Source organism: Symphodus melops, assembly GCF_947650265.1.
Source record: "Symphodus melops genome assembly, chromosome: 1".
Lineage (NCBI taxonomy): Eukaryota > Metazoa > Chordata > Actinopteri > Labriformes > Labridae > Symphodus > Symphodus melops.
Window position 1 is genome coordinate 26,561,954 of NC_136691.1, and position 9,119 is coordinate 26,571,072.

Below are 9,119 nucleotides of genomic sequence, written 5' to 3' on the forward strand. Positions count from 1 at the left end.
GAGAGATCTTCAACATGTCGAGAACAAACTGACATTCTCATTGTGTCAATCGGATAATTGCTTTTGGAGGAGTTCGTTCAAATAGCTAACCTGTGAAACGCGAATTTTCGCAATTGAAAAAAAATATGGCGGACTTCCTGTTTGGTTTTGACTATGGGTGTAAGAGGATTTTATGTGAGATCTTGCATGCTGAATGTGCCTAAAAATTTTCGTTCACGTACGTTGAAAAAACCTCAATGGGGAGGCCGTTTTGAAAATTTGAAGGGGGCGCCACTGAGTCATTTTGCGATTTCTTTTTACGAAATGACGAAAATATCAAATTTTTCGCCAGACCCGATGACGTTGGACATTTTTTTTTTTTTTAAAGGTTTATTTTTGGCCTTTATGCCTTTATTGATAGGGGAGGAAAGTGGATAGAGTCGGAAACAGGGAGAGAGTGGGGAGAGACATGCGGGAAAGTGGCCACAGGCCGGACGCGAACCCGGGCCGCCCGCGCGAGGAGCAAAGCCTCGCAACATGGTGCGCGCGCTGCCGCTGCGCTATCGGCGCCACCGACGTTGGACATTTTGATGAGTTTTCATTCACGTTCAAGCCGTCAAAAATGGCGTCAAACTGACGGACCGAAAAAGAAAAGAAAAAAAATTAAAACCGCAAGCGGTGATGAAGGGACCGAAGCACCCCGCGCATGTCGTCGCGTGTCGCGACCGCGAGAGTGCGACCGCGGGAGTGCAGCCGCGACACGAGGCCAAGCAGCAGGCCTTACAGTCATCGAAGGTTAAAAAATTGGAGTGCGCAGACACATCAAAGTTTGATGGTACGCCGTGGCCACGCCCCTTGACGAAATAACGTGCGGAGAACAACGAGAGATCTTCAACATGTCTACAATACACTGACATTGAGTTTACGATGATCGGATAAACGCTGTTGTAGGAGTTCGGTCAAATAGGTAACCTGTGAAACGTGAATTTCGGCCATTCAAAAAAAATATGGCGGACTTCCTGTTGGGTTTTGACCATGGGTGTAAGAAGATTTTATGTAGCTCCTGACATGCCCAATGAGCATAAAAAATCTCATGCATGTAGGACAAAGAAACCTCAATGGGGAGGCCATTTTTAAGATTTCATGGGGGCGCCACTGAGTCATTTAGCCACGCCCACTTATTATAACAACATCACAAGTTTAATTCTTCTACAGGGATCATGTCTCTGATGTTTGGTGACTCTACACCTATATTAAGACCCATAACAAACTACTTCCTGTTTGTGACGAACAACGCGTCCGTACGACCACGACCTTTGAAGAAATAACGTGCAGAGCACAACGAGAGATCTTCAACATGTCTAGAACACACAGACCTTGACGTTGTGTCAATCGGATATAGGCTTTTGTAGGAGTTCGTTCAAATAGCTAACCTGTGAAACGCGAATTTTCGCCATTAAAAAAAAATATGGCGGACTTCCGGTTTAGTTTTGACTATGTCTGCAAGAGGATTTATTGTCGTTCCTGACATTATTAACATACAAAAAAATTGTGATGCATGTCAGAGAAGAAAACCTCTATGGGGAGGTCTTTCAGAAAGGTAAAATAGGGGTGCGCCGATACATCAATGTTTGATGGTACGCCATGGCAACGCCTTTAAACGAAATAACGTGCGGAGCACAACGAGAGATCTTCAACATGTCTAGAATACACTGACACTGAGTTTACGATGATCGGTTGTAGGAGTTCGTTCAAATAGCTAACCTGTGAAACGTGAATTTCGGCCATTTTTGTTGCATTCAAAAAAATATGGCGGACTTCCTGTTTGGTTATGACGATAGGTGTAAGAGGATTTTATGTAACTCCTGACATGCCCAATGAGCATGAAAAAATGTGTGTATGTAGGACAAAAAAACCTAAATGGGGAGGCCTTTTTCAAAATTTCAAGGGGGCGCCACTGAGTCATTTAGCCACGCCCACTTTTTATGCCAACATGTCTAGTTTTATTTTTCCACCGGGATCATGTGTGTGATGTTTGATGAATGTATAACTATATTAAGGCCCATAACAAACTACTTCCTGTTTGTGACGAACAACGCGTCCGTATGACCACGCCCTTTGAGGAAATAACATGCAGAGTACGGCTGTGGCTCAGTTGGTAGAGTCGTTGCCCCTCAATCTCCCCCTGCTGCGTCTGGGGCGTATGAATGTGGCGTGAATGGATAAATACTGGATGGGCCACATATCCAGCCTATCAGTGTGAATGGGTAGGTGTGCTCTGTGGTGTAAAAGCGCTTTGAGTAGTCGGAAGACTAGAAAAGCGCTATACAAGCTCAAGTACATTTACATTTACATTTTACAACGAGAGATCTTCAACATGTCGAGAACACACTGACATTCTTATTGTGTCCATCGGTTAATTGCTTTTGGAGGAGTTCGTTCAAATAGCTAACATGTGAAACGCGAATTTTCGCCATTGAAAAAAAATATGGCGGACTTCCTGTTTGGTATTGAGTATGGGTGTAAGACGATTTTATGTGAGATCTCGCATGCTTAATGTGCCTAAAAATTGTCGTGCACATACGATGAAAAAACCTCAATGGGGAGGCTCTTTTGAAAATTTGAAGGGGGCGCCACTGAGTCATTTTGCGCATTTCTTTTACGAAATGGCGAAAATATCAAATTTTTCGCCAGACCCGATGACTTTGGAGATTTTGATGAGTTTTCATTCCCGTTCAAGCCGTCAAAAATGGCTCCAAACAGACGAAAGAAAAAAAAAAGAAGAAAAATAATCATAAGGATTACAATAGGGTCCTTCGCACTGGTCAGTGCTTCGGTCCCTAATTAATGTGCTTATTCTACAGCCCTAATCGGACAAGGTGAAGTGTTAATTTACAAAAAAAAAAAGATTTAACCAGCAATATGCTATTTAATTCGAAGCTCAAACCCCGGTGTGCAATGTCGTCTCTGGGAATTGAAGTTTCCTCACTTGTGACATCGGTGAGGAATAGTGAGCTGTCCACCACAGTCAGAGCAGGTAAGTCCAAGGGAGGGTAGGTGCGGTACGGGCGTCATGTCTCCTTTGGCGTCCGTCGTTCCACTCACTCCTCTTCAAGTCTATGCAGTCCTTGATGACAGAGCCTTCGCCTGGCGGAGCGTTGGGTGGCGGTGTCCTCCAGCTGGGTTGGATTTAACACACACACACACACACACACACACACACACACACACACACACACACACACACACACACACACACACACACACACACACACACACACACACACACACACACACACACACACACACACACACACACACACACACACACACACACACACACACACACACACACACACACACACACACACACACACACACGGGTAAAGGTGATTTAGGAGGACTATTTTTTCAAACCAGTTTGCTGCCACATTAGACAGTCCCCCCTTTCCACTTGTGCTAGAAAGATGTAGTAAATCTTGAAAAATCTTGTTTGAGCTATACAACAAGAATCTCACTTCAAAATACAAGAAAACACATCAGAACTCAACTTATAAGAACCTGACACCATGGTGTATTAAGAGGACAACGATAATGAGGTACTTAGCTCCGCCCACTGTAATTAGCAGGCCCAAATGTATTATCAGGACCATAGCCATACACATACACAAACATGTAAGTCCTGTGTATTAAAGGGTCAAACATGGATAAATGGAACATTAAACACACACACATGTGGACTATATGAGACGGTGCCTTCACTCCAGTATTAGAGCAACAGAGTCTAGTCTAGAGTTCTATGCTGGGTTCTTTGTCCTTCTTTTAGTTTTCTGCTGGGTTCTATGTCCTTCTTTTAGTTATATGCTGGGTTCTATGTCCTTCTTTTAATTTTCTAATGGGTTCTTTGTCCTTCTTTTAGTTTTCTGCTGGGTTCCATGTCCTTCTTTTAGTTATATGCTGGGGTCTATGTCCTTCTTTTAGTTATATGCTGGATTCTTTGCCCTTCTTTTAGTTTTCTGCTGGGTTCTGTGTCCTTCTTTTAGTTTTCTGCTGGGTTCTATATCCTTCTTAAAGTTATATGCTGGGTTCTATGTCCTTCTTAAAGTTATATGCTGGGTTCTATGTCCTTCTTTTAATTTTCTAATGGGTTCTTTGTCCTTCTTTTAGTTTTCTGCTGGGTTCCATGTCCTTCTTTTAGTTATATGCTGGGGTCTATGTCCTTCTTTTAGTTATATGCTGGGTTCTTTGCCCTTCTTTTAGTTTTCTGCTGGGTTCTGTGTCCTTCTTTTAGTTTTCTGCTGGGTTCTATATCCTTCTTAAAGTTATATGATGGGTTCTATGTCCTTCTTTTAGTTTTCTACTGGGTTCTGTGTCCTTCTTTTAGTTTTCTGCTGGGTTCTATATCCTTCTTAAAGTTATATGCTGGGTTCCATGTCCTTCTTTTAGTTATATGCTGGGTTCTATGTCCTTCTTTTAGTTTTCTGCTGGGTTCTATGTCCTTCTTTTAATTTTCTAATGGGTTCTTTGCCCTTTGTTTAGTTTTCTGCTGGGTTCTATGTCCTTCTTTTAGTTTTCTGGTGGGTTCTTTGTCCTTCGTTTAGTTTTCTGCTGGGTTCTTTGTCCTTCTTTTAGTTTTCTGCTGGGTTCTTTGTCCTTCTTTTAGTTTTCTGCTGGGTTCATTGCCCTTATAACCTGTGTTTTCAGTTTGTGCTAAACAAACAACAATAAGGATTTATTTTGTTGTCGAAAGGTTTCTTAACTACTGTGAAGTAGATGATCCTCTATGGGGTTAAGCAACTAATGGACCCTTTAAATTATAAATTTAGTCTCTGTTAGGTGAAATCCACATTAACGGCCTGGACTTATAGTTCACAGTGACACATATGGATGCATGCTATTTCCAGCGCAACTACAGCTTCTAGCAAAATACATGGAGCTGAATTATGCACTTAAATAAGACTAGAGTGGTGAGTGGAAAGTTGACTAGCTAATTCAGTTTCCGCAAAACGAGGTCAAGAGCAGAGAGATAGAGCACTACCACTGAGCAAACCAGGAGACAATTTACCAAATAATAAATTCTGTAGTAGATCACCACACCCTGTTCCCCTCCCTTTGAAGTGACATGGATAGACATGAAGAGGCCTTGTTTGTCAAATCCAGTGGTCATTCAGCGTACTTTACAAGCTGACACTCTGGCATTGTATTCTGAGTTAGTGTCAAATAAGATTAGCCTTAGAGAGATTTGTAACCAGGCAAGGACTGTGTAATTCAGGTAATGCTGAGACATTTGAAAGAGCAGACCAAGATCTGAAAGAGCTGAGGAGGTCACTCAAAGGATCAGAGCTTAAAGAGTTCTTCACTGACAAGGGCATCATCTGGATGTTTAAAGAGCTGTTGTTTATCAGGAGGATGATGTGGTGAAATGTTTAATTAAAACATTTAAATGACCCTAACTTCACATTTCTTCAGGGATAAGATCATGATCATAGTCCTGTTGACCAAAAACAGTGTCATCACAACATAAGAATTTGATCATAACTGACACTTGTGTGGTGTAGAGTATCAAAACCAATGAATGTTTCAAAGACCAACAAAACAAAGGCACACTCACTGGTCCCCAGTAAAGGCAATGTATAGAATCATGAACAGATGTTGCCAGTCCATCAAGGACATTGTTAAACAGACAAGAAGATTCTTCACAGGAGATTACACAGAACCTGCATGTCTAAACAGACCTCCTAAAGTCTGAACCTGACATGGTGAGGATTACACAGGACCTGTGTGTCTTTATGATTCTAAATGTGACTTTATTCTTCCAATGTACTAAACTAACAGACCTTCTAAAGTCTGAACCTGACATGGTGAGGATTACACAGGACCTGTGTGTCTGTTTGATTCTAAATGTAACTTTATTCTTCCAATGTACTAAACTAACAGACCTTCTAAAGTCTGAACCTGACATGGTGAGGATTACACAGGACCTGTGTATCTGTGTGTTTCTAAATGTAACTTTAATCTTACAATGTACTAAACTAACAGACCTCCTAAAGTCTGAACCTGACATGGTGAGGATTACACAGGACATGTGTGTCTGTTTGATTCTAAATGTAACTTTATTCTTCCAATGTACTAAAGTAACAGACCTTCTAAAGTCTGAACCTGACATGGTGAGGATTACACAGGACCTGTGTGTCTGTTTGATTCTAAATGTAACTTTATTCTTCCAATGTACTAAACTAACAGACCTTCTAAAGTCTGAACCTGACATGGTAAGGATTACACAGGACCTGTGTATCTGTGTGTTTCTAAATGTGACTTTAATCTTACAATGTACTAAACTAACAGACCTCCTAAAGTCTGAACCTGACATGGTGAGGATTACACAGGACCTGTGTATCTGTGTGTTTCTAAATGTAACTTTAATCTTACAATGTACTAAACTAACAGACCTCCTAAAGTCTGAACCTGACATGGTGAGGATTACACAGGACCTGTGTATCTGTGTGTTTCTAAATGTAACTTTAATCTTACAATGTACTAAACTAACAGACCTCCTAAAGTCTGAACCTGACATGGTGAGGATTACACAGGACCTGTGTATCTGTGAGTTTCTAAATGTAACTTTAATCTTACAATGTACTAAACTAACAGACCTCCTAAAGTCTGAACCTTACATGGTGAGGATTACACAGGACCTGTGTATCTGTGTGTTTCTAAATGTAACTTTAATCTTACAATGTACTAATATAAACTAACAGACCTCCTAAAGTCTGAACCTGACATGGTGAGGATTACACAGGACCTGTGTATCTGTGTGTTTCTAAATGTAACTTTAATCTTACAATGTACTAAACTAACAGACCTCCTAAAGTCTGAACCTGACATGGTGAAGAGTACACAGGACCTGTGTGTTTACTTTTTACTCATCTTGTACTAGTCTATATATCTCATGAAATACAGTGCCAAACAAGTATTGACTTTTCTACTGTTTGGTGAATATTTGAATTGCTGGAGGGATATTCTTCCAACATGCCAACACTAAATATGTTCAATCCTCAATTTTTATTTTATGAAGATTATAGAAACAAAATTGTGCTCCCACAGACAGAAATGTATCCCTGCTAAAGTCATCCCTGCTTAATTTGTTCATCTGTATTGTTTCTAAAATACAAAGACGGTAATGAAAGCAGGGGTTGAAAACAACACCTGCTAAGAACCTGCTAAGAAATGTGGCTACATTTTTTGATTTGGAGCGTACATTTCAGAACCCGACAAACACCTTTTGCCACTGAACTTAACAGGGCATTCACAGTTCCAATGACCCCTATCTTTACATAAATGGCAGATCTTAATTGGATCAACTGTACTGGCTGTGCACAGACCACTCTGGCTTACCATGAGGTGGACTGGCCTACCATGAATTGGACTGCCTCCTTCACCCCACTGTCCACCTGCTGGATGAAATCTACTATGTTTGCCTCCATTTCTCCACAAGCTGCTGTCTTAACTTTATTTGCATTTTTAAGTTTTTAAGCTCCACGAGAACAATCAGATCTTACTATACAATGCATCATATGTGCCAACTAAGGTTGGATATCGGTTATGTTTTATCTGATACAGTACCTACCCTGCATTTTTTAAACGGTTCTGGTGCATAAATGGTTCTTGAACCAGTAATTCAAAAATGAAAATGCACACTTAGGATTAGTCTAAAATCCACATTAACGGCCTGGACTTATAGTTCACAGTGACACATATGGATGCATGCTATTTCCAGCGCAACTACAGCTTCTAGCAAAATACATGGAGCTGAATTATGCACTTAAATAAGACTCCAGTGGAAAGTTGACCAGCTAATTGAGTTTCTGCAAAACGAGGTCAAGAGCAGAGAGATAGAGCACTACCACTGAGCAAACCAGGAGACAATTTACCAAATAATAAATTCTGTAGTAGATCACCACACCCTGTTCCCCTCCCTTTAAAGTGACATGGATAGACATGAAGAGGCCTTGTTTGTCAAATCCAGTGGTCATTCAGCGTACTTTACAAGCTGACACTCTGGCATTGTATTCTGAGTTAGTGTCAAATAAGATAACTGAAAACGCTCTCTTAGCCTTAGAGAGATTTGTAACCAGGCAAGGACTGTGTAATTCAGGTAATGCTGAGACATTTGAAAGAGCAGACCAAGATCTGAAAGAGCTGAGGAGGTCACTCAAAGGATCAGAGCTTAAAGAGTTCTTCACTGACAAGGGCATCATCTGGATGTTTAAAGAGCTGTTGTTTATCAGGAGGATGATGTGGTGAAATGTTTAATTAAAGCATTTAAATTACCCTAACTTCACATTTCTTCAGGGATAAGATCATGATCATAGTCCTGTTGACCAAAAACAGTGTCATCAAAACATAAGAATTTGATCATAACTGACACTTGTGTGGTGTAGAGTATCAAAACCAATGAATGTTTCAAAAACCAACAAAACAAAGGCACACTCACTGGTCCCCAGTAAAGGCAATGTATAGAATCATGAACAGATGTTGCCAGTCCGTCAAGGACATTGTTAAACAGACAAGAAGATTCTTCACAGGAGATTACACAGAACCTGCATATCTAAACAGACCTCCTAAAGTCTGAACCTGACATGGTGAGGATTACACAGGACCTGTGTGTCTGTATGATTCTAAATGTGACTTTATTCTTCCAATGTACTAAACTAACAGACCTTCTAAAGTCTGAACCTGACATGGTGAGGATTACACAGGACCTGTGTGTCTGTTTGATTCTAAATGTAACTTTATTCTTCCAATGTACTAAACTAACAGACCTTCTAAAGTCTGAACCTGACATGGTGAGGATTACACAGGACCTGTGTATCTGTGTGTTTCTAAATGTAACTTTAATCTTACAATGTACTAAACTAACAGACCTCCTAAAGTCTGAACCTGACATGGTGAGGATTACACAGGACCTGTGTATCTGTGAGTTTCTAAATGTAACTTTAATCTTACAATGTACTAAACTAACAGACCTCCTAAAGTCTGAACCTGACATGGTGAGGATTACACAGGACCTGTGTATCTGTGTGTTTCTAAATGTAACTTTAATCTTACAATGTACTAAACTAACAGACCTCCTAAAGTCT